Source organism: Ailuropoda melanoleuca, chromosome 9 (assembly GCF_002007445.2).
Source record: "Ailuropoda melanoleuca isolate Jingjing chromosome 9, ASM200744v2, whole genome shotgun sequence".
NCBI lineage: Eukaryota > Metazoa > Chordata > Mammalia > Carnivora > Ursidae > Ailuropoda > Ailuropoda melanoleuca.
Genome location: NC_048226.1, coordinates 79,412,110 through 79,430,137, shown reverse-complemented (window position 1 = coordinate 79,430,137; position 18,028 = coordinate 79,412,110).

The window sequence follows — 18,028 nt, the reverse complement described above, 5'->3', positions numbered from 1 at the left end:
ATCCACTGAATAGCAAGAATTATGTTTTTCATATTTCATTGTGAAATTTCCTCCAATCACAGTTTGTTGACTAGTTTCACTACAGATATTTAAAGTAGTCCAAGCATATGGTCTTAAGGAAATTTATTCTTCACTTCTACCATTTACTCTCAGCTGGCTTGTTATAAATATAAACAAGTTTGTTATAAATATAAAAAAAGGGTGCTAACAATAACAAGAATACATATGAAAGAGTAACTCTCACTAGAAAGTAAATATATACGAAAGATAGTGGATTAATCATTTATAATCAAAAATGAAGGTTAAAATGTACAAGTGGTAAAATAACCATGATCATAATAACTATTTAATGGATAAGCAACATAAAAAGTTACAAAATGTGACATTAAAAACATAAAACATGATGGGGAAGGGTAAAAATGCTCAGGTTTGAATGGGGTCAAAAAAGTTGCTATCAACTTAAAATATATTATATTTTATATGTTATGTTTTATATTTTATGTTTATATGCTATATATATATATATATAGAGAGAGAGAGAGAGAGAGGAACTAGAAGAATAGCCAAAACCAATTAGCAAAATGGTAATAAGTACATACATATCAATAATTACTTTAAATGTAAATGGACCAAATTCTCCAAGACAGAGTGACCAAATGAATTAAAAAAAAAAAAAGACCCATTTTTACATGCTGACTTTAAGAGAGTCATTTTAGATATAAGGAAACACACAGACTGAAAAGAAAGGGATGGGAAAATATATTCCATGCAAATGGAAACCAAAAGAAAGCTGGAACACCTATACTTATCAGAAAAAACAGACTTTAAAACAAAGACTATAGTAAGAGACAAAGGTGTTACATAATGATAAAGGGGCCAAACAAGAGGATATAACATTTGTAAATATTTCTGCATCCAACATAAGAGCACCTAAATATATAAAGCAAATATTAACAGACCTAAAGGGAGAGATAGGCAGTAATACAATGATAGTAGGTAAATTTAGTACTCCACTTACATCAATGAACAAATTACACAGACAAAAAAATCAATAACATCTGTCTACTTAACAGATATATACTGAACATTCCACCTAAAAGCAATAGGATATACATTCTTCTCAAAAGCACATAGAACATTTTCCCAGATAGATATATCTTAGGCCACAAAACAAGCCTTAATAAATTTAAGAGGACTGAAATGATATCAAGCATATTTTCCAACCACAATAGTATGAAACTAGAAATTAACTGCATAAAGAACACTAGTAATTCACAAATATGTGGAGACTAAACAAATGCTAGTGGACAACCAATGGGTCAAAGAAGAAATCAAAAGAAAAAATTAAAAATACCTTGAGACAAAAGAAAATGGACATACAACATCTCAAACTTTGTAAGATGCAGGAAAAGTAGTTCAAGAGAGCTCATAGTGATAAATGTCTACCTCAAGAAACAAGAAAAGCCTCAAATAAACAACCTGTAGTATGTGTCTGGTTAGCTCAGTCAGTTAAGGGTCTGACTTTTGATCTTGGCTCAGGTGATGATATCACCGTTGTGGGATCAAGTCCCGTGTTAATCCTGCTGAGCCTGGAGTCTGTTCCTCATCCCTGCTTATGCTCTCTCTCTCTCTCTCTCAAATAAATAAATACACAAATAAATAAAATATTCAAATAAACAACCTACTTTTACATCTCAAGTAATTAGAAAAAGAAGAAAAAAGCCCAAAGTTAGAAGAAGGAAGGAAATAAAGATCAGAGCAGAAATAAATAAAAAAAAGTCTAAAAAGATAAGAGAGAGGATCAATGAAATTAAGAGCTGCTTCTCTGAGAAGATAAACTAAACTGACAAATCTTTAGATAGACTCACCAAGAAAAAAATGTACTCAAATGAAATCACAAATGAAAGATATGTTACAAGAGATACCACAGAAATACAAAGATCATAAGAGATTACTGTGAGCAACTATACTATGAATAATTAACAAATCGGGCAACTTAGAAGAAATGGATAAATTTTCCTTGAAACATACAAACTTCTAAGACTGAAACATCATGCAACAGAAAATCTGAACAAACCGATTACTAATAAGGAAATTGAATCAGTAACAAACGAGTTCCAACAAACAAAATTCCTAACAAACAAAAACCCAGGACCAGTCAGCTTCACTTGTGAAACACTAAAAGAAAAAGGAAGACAAATCCTTCTCAAACTTTTCCAAAAAATAGAAGAGAAAGGAACACTTCCAAACTAATTTTACAAGGCCAGCATTGTCCTGATACCAAAACTAGACAAAAATACCCTAAGCAAAGAAAATTATAAACCAACATTCCTAATGAGCATAGATGAAAAAACCCTAAACAAAATATTAAGAAACTAAAATCAGCAATGCATTAAAAGGATCATTCAATCAAAGATAGTACAGTAGGATGACCCTAAGCTTGCCTTGCCTCAAGGATACAACTAGGTAATGCTTACATCAGCATAAATAACCCAGAAAACAACCTGAAGACTAAAAGAACAAACTCTACAACTAAAGTAGAGAAGAGATGACACTGAAGAGCTTAGAAAGGGAAAAATGTGGTCTGGGAGCAAAAGAGATGCTGGCCACACCCCAAATGGGATGGGGTGGGGAGGGAGACAGTGATGTGGAGAAGGGCAGAAAACAGATTTTCACACCAGGGAGCCCATGAATGAGGAGGACAAATTCCCATATTTGCCTTTGAAGGCAAGAGGGACCAAATTTTGTGAGATCTTACAACAAATGTGACTTAAAGCCTGGAATTTTAAAATATCAGTGGCTCAGTGCTGACACTCCTTACCTAATCTGTTTCACCAAGCACCCCCCACCCACACACATGCACTTCAACAGATCCACCCTTCCCAGTTACACAGGCACTTGTCCCGTACTAGGGGCCCCCTCCCCTAGAAGATCAGCATAAATTCTATCAACACCACATCTCATGATCCACAAATTTTTGCAAGACCTCAGTTCCAGTGGGAATGGGGGCAGATCCCATTCAACAAGCAGACCATTGCATACCTTGTTAAAATGCACCTTAACCTTACTGGGGACCAAACACTGCCCACAATAGGCATAGAGAGCCTCTGCAGACAGCTGGACTGAAGAAAAAAGAGGCACATGCAACACACATAGAAAGACACTCACTGAAGCGCCAGGCCATGGGGAACAGGGGACACCACAATGCAGGGCATTTCAGGATCTCTTCTTCATAAGGCTATTACTGTTAAGAGCACGAGAAGTAGATGACATTCCTAATACAGAGAAATGGGCACAGAAAGACAGACAAAATGAGGAGACAGAAATATTTCCCAAATGAAAGAATAGGCACAAACCACAACAAGACACCAAAGCAAAATGGATATAAGTAATATGCCTGATAGAGAATTTAAAGGAATGATCATAAAGATCCTCACAGAACTTAGAGAAAGGAGTGTAGGATATCACTGAGACCATTAACATAGAGATAAAAAAAAGAGCCAATCAGAGATGAAGAACACAATAAATGAAATTAAAAATACACTTGATGGAATAAATAGCAGGCTAGACTAAGCAGAGGAACAAACCAATGACCAGGAAGACAGAGTAGTCGAAAGCAACCAGCTAAACAAAAGAGAGGAAAGAAAATTATGCAAATTGAGGGTAGTCTTAAGGAAGTCAGTGACTCCAACAAGAATAATAACATTCACTATTTAGAGATCCCAGAAGAAGAGAGAGAAAAGCAGGCAGGAAATTTATTAGAAGAAGTAATAGCTGAAAACTTCCCTCATATGGGGATGGAAACAGATATCCAGGTAAGAAGGCACAAAGATCCCCCCAAAAATTCAGACCAGGAGAGCCACACCAAGACATATAGTAATTAAAATGGCAAAAAGTAGTAATAAAGAAAAAATTTTAAAGCACCGAGAGAAAAAAAAAAAAAGACTGTTACATACAAGGGAAACTCTATAATGCTACCAACAGATTTTTCAGCAAAAACTCTGCAGGCCAAAAGAGAATGGCATGATATATTCAAAGTGCTGAAAGGGAAATTCTGTTGCCAAAAATATTCTATCTGGCAAAGCTACCATTCAGAATAGAAGGAGAAATAAGGGGTCTATCAGACAAACAAAAACTAAAGGAGTTCATGATCACTAACCTAGCCCTACAAGAAATATTAAAGGAGACTCTGAGTGGAAAGGAGAGACCATAAGTGAGGGTATGAAAAGAAAAAAAAAAGCAGTAAAAATAAAAATTTCTGTAAAAATCAGTCAAGGGATTCATAAAATAAAAAGATGCAAAATATGACATCATATACCAAAAAGGTAGGGAGAAGAGTAGTAAAAAATGGTTCAAACTTAAGGGACCATCAACCTAATATAGACTGCTATATGCAGAAGATGTTATATACATGTTATATACATACAAACCTAACGGTAACCATAAATCAAAAAAACAGCAATAGATATGCAAAGAGAGAAACGAACCAAGTATATGACTAAGACCAATAAACCATGAAAGAGAACAAGAAAGGATCAGAGAAAATCTATAGAAAAATATATAAAACAAATAACAAAATGGCAATAAACTCATATCTATCAATGAATGTAAATGAACTAAATGCTCCAGTCAAAAGATATAGTGTAATGGAATGGACTCATTTCAGAATGAAAGACACCTTCAGATTGAAAGTGAGAGGATGCAGAAATAGCTACCACGCAAATGGATGTCAAAAGAAAGCTGAGGTAGCAATACTTACACTGGGCACAAGGGCAGCTACCATTTGTCACCACATATTGCTATTATAATATCATTGACTACAGTCCCGATGTTGTACCTTTTCTTCCCATGACTTATTCATTCCCTAACTGGAAGCCTGTATCTGCCATTCCCCTTCACCCATTTTGCCCATTCTCTCACCATCAGTTTGTTCTTTGTATTTACATCTGATTATGATTTTTGTTTATTATGTGTTCTGTTTTTTTAGATTCCACATGAGTGAAAATATATGGTATTTGTCCTTATTAGTCTGATTTCTTTTACTTAGCATAATATCTTCTAGATTCATCCATGTTGTTGCAAATGGCCATGTCTCATCTTTTTTATGGCTGCGTGATATTCCATTGTGTGTGTGTGTGTGTGTGTGTGTGTGTGTGTGTGTGATATATATATACCTCATCTCTTGTATATATCACATCTTCTTTATTCACTCATCTATTGATGGACAATTAGATTCCTTCCATATCTTGTCCATTGTAAATAATGCTGCAATAAACATAGGTGTGCATGTATCTTTTCAAATTAGTTTTTTGTTTTCTTTGCGTAAAGTCACTTTTATTTCTTAGGACAAGTCCTAAAATGGTTATGGTCTTAAAAAGATTCTAAGATACATCTTCTTAAATATAACCATGGAATTATCATGGGATAAATATGCACATAAAATTGATTTGCCAAAATTCAATGGATTAAGAAAAGGAAATTTCATTTTCAAGTAGTTTTTTATAATCAGTAAAAAATACTATTCACTGAGCTTCTCTTTTGTTTCTTTGCACTTACTCCTTTTGGACTTGAAATATTACATGCAGAAAAAATAGAATTCTAATGCTAAGAGTTACCATGAGAAGAAACATTTAATTTAAAAAGAAATTCTAAAAATAAAACCACCAAGACAAACTACATTTTCTACAACTATTTAGTATTTTTTAACGGAGAAAATAATAATAATCAACAGGTCTCAATCTGTTTTTTAAATTGGAGATAATAGTAAGAAAATATTAAACTGTCAATTGGCTTTATCCAATATTAATCAGAATTTAAGCATCTTACTCCAGGGCTCTTGCTGCATATGGCGTCTTAGAAATTAGATGTAAAATGTATTAGTATTTTCTCTCTATTGATTAATAAAATCTTCTTCTCCATTAATGTGGCCCTTTTTGGCATACTAAGTTTACTCTGCTTTAAATCTTTGAGATTTCCATTACATAGGCAACTATAGTTAAAATCATATTCTGCAATTATTTTCATATATCATTGTTTGACTAATGTGTCATTTTTATTACAAATAATATACAAATAATTACATTGCATATTGCATGAAGTGGATGTTCAATGTACTCTGTTGAATCAATGGATAGCGTATTTGTCTTTATATGCTGTGAAAGCTAGTTTTCTGTTGTTCGTATTATTGATACTTTCTAGATTTTATAATACTGACCTTCAAAAGTTATAATAATTATATTAGATTGAAAGGCATCTATCCTTGTAAAGACTACATTTAGATACTTGTTTGTTTTTTTAATTCTAGTCTCTGATATTTTTTAAATAAATTATGAGGAATCTACAGAACACATAGAATTGTACACTTCATAAGGAGGAAAGTAAAATTAAATAGAAATGAGAAAATCCACTTGGTATCAAAAGAGAGTAACTTGACAATATATCTAATGATTAGGAAATGACATTGAAAAATACTATTGCTATCTACCACAAAATGTCAAGAACTGAACTCTTGTTAGAGACCACCCACACAGAAAGAATATATGACAGAAAAATATGACAATAATCTTTTTAATTACGTTGTGATAGTAGTTTTTCTGGGTGTATCTCTCAGACTGACAACTTGACATTATTATTTTCCAGTTATTTCTAACAAAGGAAAAAGCTATGTTCTCTGTACTTTGTCTTATTATGAGCCAAAGGGTCATGCATCAGTAGATGTAAATGATTACACTCATTCTTTTGAGTATTTTCAAAGTAATTTTAAGAATATTGATTAATTTATGTAATGTACATACCACTAGCTCTTCAAGTATTTAGAAAGTTATCTTAGTTTAAAAAAAGTTTTCTTTTTAGAAGACGTATTTAGAGAGAAAGTCAAGGTAATGATACTCCTGTTCCCAATCTATGTAAATTATTACATTACAAAATAAGTATTGTTTCTAAGCCAAATAGGGTTATATACCCACATTACATGAATTATTCTAAACTCCTCTTACTAAAGCAAAATAAGAATCTATCCACATATTATAGAAATACTCCATTCCTATGTCAGAGTCTTAATTTCTTAATTTCTTCAAGTTATATTCAAATTATGGAATGTAAAGATCTACAAAATATTCTGTCATTCAAGTCTTCTCTGGAGGTAATTAAGATCACTGATCAAAAAACATAAATGTAAATATATCTACTCAACTAGTAAATATCACTAGAAAAAAAAGAACAGTATTGATTGAATCAACATGGAGGGTTATCAAAAGAAACAAGAGAATGAAACTGTCCAAAGTGATCAAACAAATGAGACAGAAAAGAGCAAAGAACTATTGTAATGAAATCAGACAGAATATGAAATCAGACAGAATAATCCAAGCCTATCAATAATCTAAATAAATCAGAATGACTTTGACTCTCACAGAATATAAAAATTGTTTAAAAATGATCTTCTTATAAGAGATACATCTAAAATAAATGAAGACCTGAATACCATATACCAGATAAATGCTAGCAAATGTAACTATGGCAATATTACTATCATATAAATTAGAATTTTGTGCCAGTATTATAACATTAAGATGTGGCAGTTATGTGAACATGCCTTGCTGACACTCTATTGTAGGTAATGTAAATGACCAAGGGGTATTACCACTTTAGAATCCATCACCCCATTTGCACAGAAAAAAATGTCATATTGTAATGCATCAGATACACCAGGCAGATGAATTCTTGGGAGAGACAGGATCGCTTTGTCAGCTTCCTTTTGTTCAAGGACTCTGATGGCTTTGCAGAATTTCCCTAGACTGCTCAGTCTAGGATGCTTTCACCCAACATTCTCCCTCTTTCCTTCACTCAAAATTATAACTGAATTATTATTAGGCTCCTTATCCCCCCTTTTCCAGCTTTTTCTCTTTTTCTTATAACAAAGCATTTCCCCTAATATAATCCTTACACATTTAATCATATTTCATGTCTGCTTTTTGGAAGACCTAGACAAAAGGACACAGAATAAAGGAATATTTTTTATTGACACAATACAATTCACCAAGAATATAGAAGAGCTATGAATTTGTATGTATAAGCACAAACACCCTCAAATATACACAAAGCAAAAGCTAATAGCAATACAAGGAGAGAGATACAAATGTTTAACTGAGGTTAGGTTAATAAATTAACCCAATTTATTAAAAGCAACATACCAAGATAAAATATAAAATAAAAAGATGATTTCAGTAACAGAAATAAGATATATGCACACTCATACATCCATCTATTAAGAAAGCACTTTATACCTATAAAAGAAAAAGTACGTTTTGATGTAATTTCTAAAAATTAACCACACAGAAGTCTAAAAATTTTTCCCATAAACTAAAAACAAAAATCATTTTTTCCTACACCCACTAACCATAATAAATAAAAAAAAAACACAATAGTTCAAACCAAACATAAAAAAATTCAGATTTCCATTCGCAGTAAAGATAGTCTCTTCTAAGTAACTAATGATTGGAAAAAAACATAAAATTAGAAATTAATTAGAAATCAGTAACAAAATAATTATATATAATGTAGGAAGGAAATATAATCACTGTAACTTTAAGTTAATATTTCTAAGACAAATATTAATTCATTTATATTAATCTAACCAAAACTTCTAGGAACAATGATCAAAGAAATCTTAAAAACTTAGAAGCTAGACAGTTTAAAGTTGTTTTTTTTTAAAATCTTGGTATTACACTGGCATTGTGGTATTAAATTTTGTAAGTATTTCTCAATTATCTCATGTTAACAAACATTTATTTTGATTCAAGTTTTGGGCTATTATGAGTAACACTGCCTGAAGATATATCTGTATGTGTTTGGATGGAAACAGGCACTTTCCTTTGGGTATAATCCAAAGTGTGTAATTTCTGGGACCTAGTGAAATCATGACCTTAGCTTCAATATATACTGCCCAAGAGTTTTGTGAAGGGCTTGTACTTATTCACAGTTCCACCAACAATGTGTGAACATTTTCATTGCTCCACGCATTCTACTACACTGCTACTGTCAGTCTTTAATTTCAGATTTTTTGTGTGTGCATAATATTAGGAACTCATTCTGAATTTAATATTTTTTAATAATGATTCAGCAATTCTATACATCAGTGCTCACCAAATACTCATAATCCTCTTTATCTATTTTATCCATCCCCTTACCCACCTCCCTTCTGGCAACTACCAGTTTGTTCTTCACATTAGGAGTCTGTTTTTTGTTTGTCGCCTTTTATTTGTCCGTCTGTTTTGTTTCTTAAGTTCCACGTATAAGTGAAATCACATCGTATTTGTCTTTCTCTGACTGACTTATTTCACTTAGCATTATGCCCACTAAGTCCATCCATGTTGTTGCAAATGCCAAGATCTCATCCTTTTTTATGGGTAATATTACCTTGTGTGCATACTACATTTTCTTTATCCATTAATCTATGGATGGACACTTCAGTTGCTTCCATATTTTGGCTACTGTAAATAATGATAAAATAAACACAGGGGTGCATATATCTTTTTGAGTTAGTGTTTTCATTTTCTTTGGGTAAACACCCAGTAGTGGAATTACTGGATCATATGGTAATTCTATTTTTAATTGTTTTGGGAACTTTCACACTGTTTTCCACAGTGGCTGCACCAATTTACACTCCCACCAATAGTGCATGAGAGTTCCCTTTTCTCCAGACATACTTGCTAACACTTGCTATTTCTTGTGTTTTTGATTTTAGCTATTCTGACAGGGTTGAAGTGCTGTCTCACTGTAGTTTTGATGTGCATCTGTCCGATGATGAGTGATGTTGAGCATCTTCTCATGTGTTTATTTTCCATTTGTTTGTCTTCTTTGGAAAAAGGACTATTCACATCTTCTGTCCATTTTTCAATTAAATTTGTTTTTTGGGTGTTAAGTTGTATAAGTTCTTTATATATTTGGGATATTAATGCCCTGTTGATTATATCATTCACAAATATCTTCTCCCATTCAGTAGGTTGCCTTTTGGTTTTGTTAATGGTTTAATGTGTTTTTTCCTGTTCTCTCAGATAATGTGGAACAGCTTTTCATATTAATCACTTAGATACCCTCTTTCACAAAATATTTTCATATATTTTGACCAATTTTTAAAAAATTGGGTTGTTTGTATATATTAATGATGAAATACCTTTATATATTCAGGACACAAGGCCTTTGCCAGATATAGTACTGCCAAAACCTCCCTTGGCTAGCCTTTTTGTTTTCTTAATGGTACATTTGAGGTCACTAATTTCTACATTTCAATATAGTCCAGTTTATTACCCTTTTATTTGATAGTAGCGCTTTTAGTGCTCTGTTTCAGAAAATGCTGCCAACTTAATGGGCATAAAATATTCTATATTTTTTCCTAGATGTATTACCATCTTACCTTTCATTTTTTATGTCTATAGTCTACTTCAAATTAATTTGTGTTTAAAGTATGTGATAGAGGTCAATGTTCTTTTCTACTTTTCAATATCTAGCTGACACAGCATGATTTATAGATTTTATTTTCTGTTTCATTGATCTCGTTGTTTGTGTTTGTCCTCATATTACACCATCAGCAATTACTATGACTTCATAATTTATTTTGATATCTCATAATGTAAGTTTTCCAACATTCTTCTTTTACCCAACATTGTCTTAGCTATCCTGGGCATTTGGCATTTCCATAAAATTTTAGAATAATGTTAATTAAAGAAAAACAGTGATTTTGATTTGGATTACTTTAAGTATATGAACTGATGTGGGGAAAATTAACATAATAAAATTGTTTTTCAATGTACAAATAAGGTTTAGCTTTCCATTTTAGCTTTCTATATTAATTTGCCTCAGTGATATTTTACAGTTTACAGTAAAGATGACTCATATATTTCAAAAGATATATTCTTGAGGACTTTGTTTTCAATGCCATAGTAAATGAAATATTTTCTTTAACTTTTAAATTTTCAATTGCTAATATGTCAAAATAAAATTTTTGATTGCTCCCTTTTTTCCCGTCATAAATCTGCTGAATATACATTTAAATTCAAAGAGTCTCTTGGTAGGTTATTTGGCTTTTCAATGCCCACAACTATGGTGCTAATGCATAATAGAAGTTTTATTTTCTTCTTTTAAATCTACATAGCTTGTATTTTATTTTATTTTGTTTTATTTTGTTTTACATTTTCCTGTTTACTCTTCTAAGAGTTCTAGTGCAACAATGAATGTAAGTAGTGCTATGGGGCAAACTGTGAATATGTGATGTTTATTTTTAGTAAACACTAGGATAAGATAAAGTAAGTTCCTTATTTCTAGTTTTCAAAGATGATTGAGATGATTATGAGATTTTTTTCTTTAATTACCATATGTTCTTAATGTGGTGATTTAGAACTGATTTTGAAAAAAATATTTAAACCCTAAATTTCTGGAATTAATCTCCTTTTTTATAACCTATTATCCTATCTTTTTGCACATTCATTCTTAATAATGGATATGTACATATACATATGATGGGATGGATACATAATTTTTACATTTTTGAGAGACTTGGAACTTATAATTTACAATCTAACAAAAATTAGTCAATTGGATATCATCAAAATTTAAAATGTCTGCTCTTTACAAAACAAAATTAGTGGGGCACCTGGGTGCCTCAGTGGGTTAAAGTCCAACTTCTGATTTCAGCTCAGGTCATGATCTCAGGGTCCTGGGATCAAAGCCCACCCCTGGCTCCTCACTCAGCAGGGAATCTGCTGGAGATTCTCTCCATCTCCCTCTGCCCCTCCCCAACTTGCATGTGCGCTCTCTCTCTCCTTCTCTATATCTTAAATAAATAAATTTTCAAAAACCACACAATTAGGAATATCAAAAGGTGAAAGAGACTACAGACCAAGCAGAAATATACACCAGGCATATATCTAATAAAGGATTTATATCCAGAATATGTAAAGAACTCTCAAACCTCAGTTATAAGCAAGCAAACAAATAAATGCATAAAAATTCAAACAAATTCTTCACCAAAAAATGTATTTATGGGTGGAAAAATAAGTCCATGAAAATGCTGAAATTTATTGGCAAATAGATAAAACCAAATTAAAACCACAATAGATACCAGTGAGAATATCTAAAATTAAAAAGAATAATCAACTCAAAATGGATTGAACACTTAAACCATAAAACTCCTAGAAGAAAACATAGGGAGAGAGTTTCTTGACATAGGTCATGGCAATGATTTCTTAAATGTGACACTAAAAGCACAGGCAACAAAAGCAAAAATAAACAAGTGGATCTACATGAAACCAAAAAGTTTCTGCACAGCAAAGGAAACAATCAACATAATGAAAAGCAACCTATAGAATGGGAGAAGATATCTACTAACCATTTATGATAAGGAGTTCAAAATATATAAGGAACTCATACAATGTAATAGCAAAAAAAATAAAATAACATGAATAAAAATTAGGCAAAAGACCCAAGTAGACATTTTTCCAAAGAAGGCATACAAATGGCCAATAGGTACAGGAAGAGGTGTTCAACATGACTAATCATCAGGAAAGACAAATCAAAACCACAATGAGATATCACCTGACACATGCTAGAATGGCTGTCATCAAATAGTCCAAGGTAATGTTGGTGAGATTATGGAGAAAAAGAAACTGTTAGTGGAAAAGTAAAGCAGTACAGCCATTATGGAAAACTGCACATTATATAATCCAGTAATCTTCCTTCTGGATATATCTCCAAAGGAAATAAAATCTTTAAGAAAGGGGCACAGTCAGTTAAGTGTCCAACTCTTGGTTTCAGCTCAGTCGTGATTTCAGTGTCCTGAGATAGAGCCCTGTGTCTGGCTCTGCCCTCAGCGTGGATACTGCTTAAGATTCTCTCCCCTTCTCCCTCTGCCCTTCCTGCTCATGCACTCTCTCTAAAGTAAATAAAGAAATCTTTTTTAAAAAATCTTAAATATCTCTATTCTTTATGTTTATTGCAGTGTTATTCACAATTGCTAAGATATGGAACCAACATAAGTGTTTGTCATTATTCTTTAATATTAATAATCTTAAAATATTTGTAGAATTTGTATGCTGCCATTTAGGCTCAATGTAGAACTTCTGTTTGGGACTAATTCAAGACAGAAGACAGAAAAGAATACATTTTCATCAGGAAACACTATATCATTGATCCATGCTGTGGCCCACCAAAGACAAAATAAAATAAAAACTATCTTTCAGTGATTCCAGAAAGATATACAAAGAAGCAGTTGATATTAACAGAGCAGAAGTATACATATAGACATATGAGTGCTTGTCTTTTCTAAGGAAAGTAGCAAGAGTAGTTGATTGTAAGCTTAACCAATAAACCCAATATACTGCAACTGACTGAACTTTAGAATTATCTAGTAACCATTTTATAACCTACAGGTTCCTGACCACCACCCTCAGAGATTTTTATTTAATTGGCCAGTGATGGGCTTAGATACTGGTATATTTTAAATACACTAGAGAGGATTCTAATGTACTGCTACGTTTAAGACCACTGTTAAAGAAAAAAAAAACTAGATAGTGTAAAATGGAATGCCATTCCCCATTCTTCCATTTTTTTTCAATCAATTTCCACTCACTAATACCACACTCCTCCCTTTCCATGGGAAAGGTGTGACCTTTATGTTTGGGGAGCTAAAATAAAAGAATTAAGATATCTTAATGTAGCCCCTACTACATTTTCTCATCTTTTAATAACCTGTCTTCAGAATTCACAAGTTCATTGATAGTCTATGTGAAAAATTGCCAGAGCAAGACTTATTCTGCAAGATATCTGTATGTGGAAGAGGGGAAGAAAGACATATGGAAGGCTATGTATCTGGGCATATGGGGCATAACTGTGGTAGAACTATTTTACTAAGGGTCCTGTAGAAAATAGTGTGGCATACCACCCAGATAGTCCCTCCAGACTAAAAGTGTTGCTTGCTAATGGGTAACGGCTGAATCCCTGCAAAGCTCATTAGGCAAAAAGAGTTGCTTTCCCAAAGTTACTCCTCCTACCCAGGGATAATCTACTTCCAATACTTTTTGATACAAGTGTACAAAGCCTCCCTGACCACCACCTACACTTCAGATCCAATGCAGGATATCTCTGAAGAGCTACTCCAGCTTCAGATCAACCCATGTGACTGGCTGAGAGTTTTGCTTCAACTGCATTGTAGATCAATTTTTCCTTCTGCCCTGTCCTGCTTCCTTCAACTTCTTAAATGTATTTTTTCCAGAATATTCCCCAATATTCCTAAGATTCAGTTGTCTGCAGAACCAAGCTAAAAACCAAGCTAAAATGGTGTCAGGAGGAAGAAGCAGTTTTTAAAAATGGAAATTTGGAGATGAATTGTTCATTGGCCAGCTGGCAATGAGGATTCCATTACTGGAATAGGTGGAGTCCTGAAAACCTCTGGCATAAGATAGCAGTGTAATTGTTAATACTCTCCACAATGGTGAACTGGAATGGTATACCAGTGAAAGGACTGCATCAATATCTTAGGTATTTGAGACGTTCATGGTAAGTAATAATTACAAGAAACATAGTTGCTAGAGGTGTTGCTAAGGGTGATCAATGAGTTAGAGAAAGATATCAAAAGACTGAATCAATTCATCACTAATTTAAGACAATGTGTTTAAAAGTCATTGTGCCTCTTTGACAACATAAATGGAGAATTTTTTCTCCTGCAGCTAGAAAGCAGAAAGCTGAGGCTCAAAAATCAGCACTTAGTTATTATTGGTAATGCAGCTCCTGAGAAGACTAGAAACCCCACTCTAGCAATTCCATTACACAATGATCCAAGACTTAATCGAGAAGGAATGGGATCCTTATAATTGGGATAGAGACATGTCCACCAATGTGCATGAACATCTGGAATCTCCATATTCTTCTGAACTCTGAGACTACAGAACCTCCCAAATCCTCTGAAATTCTCTGTATTCACCATAATCCTCTGGCACACCTCCATGTTAAAATTTTGCAAGTACCTTGTTTGAAGAAAATCTACCAGTTGCCTCTTTAAAAGATAACCACCACTTCTGCAGTTCTGTCCATGACAGCAATAACAGCATAATTAAGTAACAGCATTAAGTAACAGCATAATTCAGCCAAGATAGCATTTGACCTACTAAGGGAGTAAAAGGAGTATAACTGAAAGCTATAAAGCCTTGCCAGATGTACTAACAGGAGTCAGGGCCTATGAAAGAGACTGGATGCAAAAAATATGTTATCAGATTATCATGACATAGAGTCAGATAAAGGGGGAGGATTATAAAATTGGGAATAATCTCCTATGAAACTGTATTTAAAACTTTGTCAAGGACACAGGAGACCTTACTATCCTGGTAGGATAGCAGTTTAAAACCTGAAAAAGTCAATGTCCCCAATTAAATGAAAAATAAAAGCCATAACTACAATGCAAGCAGTATAAAAAGGGATTGAGAAGCTCAGCAAAAAGGAATGTTGGAATGGATATCTATTATGTAAGGCTGGAAACCACTAGTCAACTTTAAAGGAAGCCTGAATGACACTCCATTTACTCAGTCAATAAGGCATGTACTTCTGAGAAACTAAGCAGTGGTTTCTCTGTAAGTCTCTGTAGTTCGGTTCTGACAGTTGGAAAAGCTATTACAGAATTGGGTTCCCAGGCAGCAGTGGGAATGGTAATGAGAGTTTCCTGAAAGAAGACCATGTAATGATTCTTAATGGTCAAAAGTAAGATGGGCACAATTACTGTAATAAGCAACAATATCATAGTAAAAACTAGGGTAGAGGCTGACATCCAGCTATAGAGATAATATACGGCATCCTTGGGGGAAAGATATATATGGCAAGATGGATGGCTCAATCTGCACAATACGTATAAGCTAAACAATCTAGAATTAAGGGTGCATGATCAAGACGCTCAGGGTAGTCATTCACAAAATCATGCTGTGACCCCTTTTGGTCCTGGGCTGGTTTTCAGGCCAGAACTATTTGACTAAAGGGGGATATAGAAGGATGGATACTGAAAAATTAAGTTACGTGTAAACAGTAATAATTCACCTAGCCTCTTTCCAAAAAGATCCAGGACCATTTACTCAGTAAATAATATACTAGGATAGTGGGAATACATAAATCTTTCAAGGATGGATAGAAAAAGTCCTAACTGATGCTAATATATGGTACCTGAATAAAGAACTGGCCCAGGTCTGACCTACATTGCAGTCCACTAACTTTAAAGACACTATCACAAATTCCTCATTTTCCCAATCCCCAAGTGTATAATTTAACTGGATATTCTTGTCAGTAAACCAATCCTCATATTGGTTCCTTGACCTGTGTAGTTAAGAGCCTTTTGTAGGTGAGGCCATTTTCCCAGCCAACTTAAAACATAAGAACTTTATTTAAGAGGAAAATTAAGAAGAAATAGGGAAGGTCAGTGTTGCCTTTAAGTACCTAAAGAATTCTAGGATTCTTGTCTCTATTATATCCTCATTTATTCATCATGCCAGCACTTAGAAAAATGAAATGGGTCCTAGAGAATGACAGTCAGCTACTTCAAATTTAAGCAAGTAATATCAATATTGCTGCTGTATAAAAATAGGTATCTCTTTAAGAGCATATTGACATGCCTTTAGATGTATGGTATGTAATAATTGACCTAGTCAATGCACTCTTCTTAAACTTTATTGTGAAAGAGGACCAGAATCAGTTCACATTTACATGGGATGCCACAATACCATGTTGACTCTCTCCACCCCTCTCATAAAATACTTCCAAGCAATCTAGACTATTGGGATACTGTGAATACTATTCAATTGGTCCACTTCATCAATGACAATAAGCAAACCAACTGAGAAAAAAAAAAAAGCAAGTATGTTTAAGAACTTGTAAGAGCCATGTGTTCCAGAGGGTGGGAAATAAATAAAAAAAATCTATCGGACTTATCACACCAATTAAGTTTTTAGTTGTCCAGTGCCCTGGGTATATTTTTCTCAGAAGTAAAGGACAATAGACTGCATTTTGAACCATTCACAAATAAAAACGTAGCACAGTACCTGGTAGAAATTTTGTGTTCTGGATGCTTCATATTGCACACTGGGTATTACCGCTTTGACCAATTTCCCAGGTGATTTGGAAGGCTGACAGGTTTTAGTGGAACCCAAAGCAGAAAAGGTATCTACCACAGAAATAGGTTGTGATTCAAGCAGACCTTCTTCTTGGGCCATAGGACCCTGCAGGAATAACACCAGTTATAAGGTGGCAAGTCCCAGTAGGAGCATCATAAAGTAAAGCCTTAATTTTCTAATAGCAAGGTCATGCCATCATGCGAAATGCTATTGTGCACTAATAAAAATGGGAAACCTATTAAGAGATATCAAGTGACCTTTAATTAAGAATGCCTATCATGAATAGGTTTTGTCAGACCTACCAGCATACCAAGTCAAAAGGCTGACGAGGCCCAGTGGCAATGCATCATAAGACAGAAGTGTCACATAAAGTATAGGGTACGGCTAGGTCCACGGAGCAGAAATAAGCTGCACAAGCAAGTGACATAGATTCCCATGTCTTCCAAAGTTATCCCAACACCTCTCCCTCAGGGCATACCAACAGGTTCCTAGGTAGTATCTGGGAGGGCAGGGGAGCACTTAAAACAGATGGTGAAGGAAGAATGAGTATGAGACTGGTTTACGCATGGGTCAGTCCATATACGGATGCAAAGTGAAGATGCTCTCTTCCTATGCTACAACCACACTCAGGTATGGCCCCGAAAACAACCTCCCAGTTGGTAGAGTTTTGACTTGACAAATTCAGGTCAGTCAGCTTATCTTCAGCACTCCCAGTGCTATTATAATGGGCCATGTGATGACAGCAGGAGAGCTAGTCCCACTCACTAAGGCTAATATAGCTACTAATGCCTCTTAATATCCAACAGAATGTAATACATAGCATCTGTTATCAATTCATCCTTAGAGAATATCAGTGAGCTATTTGGGGGAAAGGTGATTATACCAGGCTC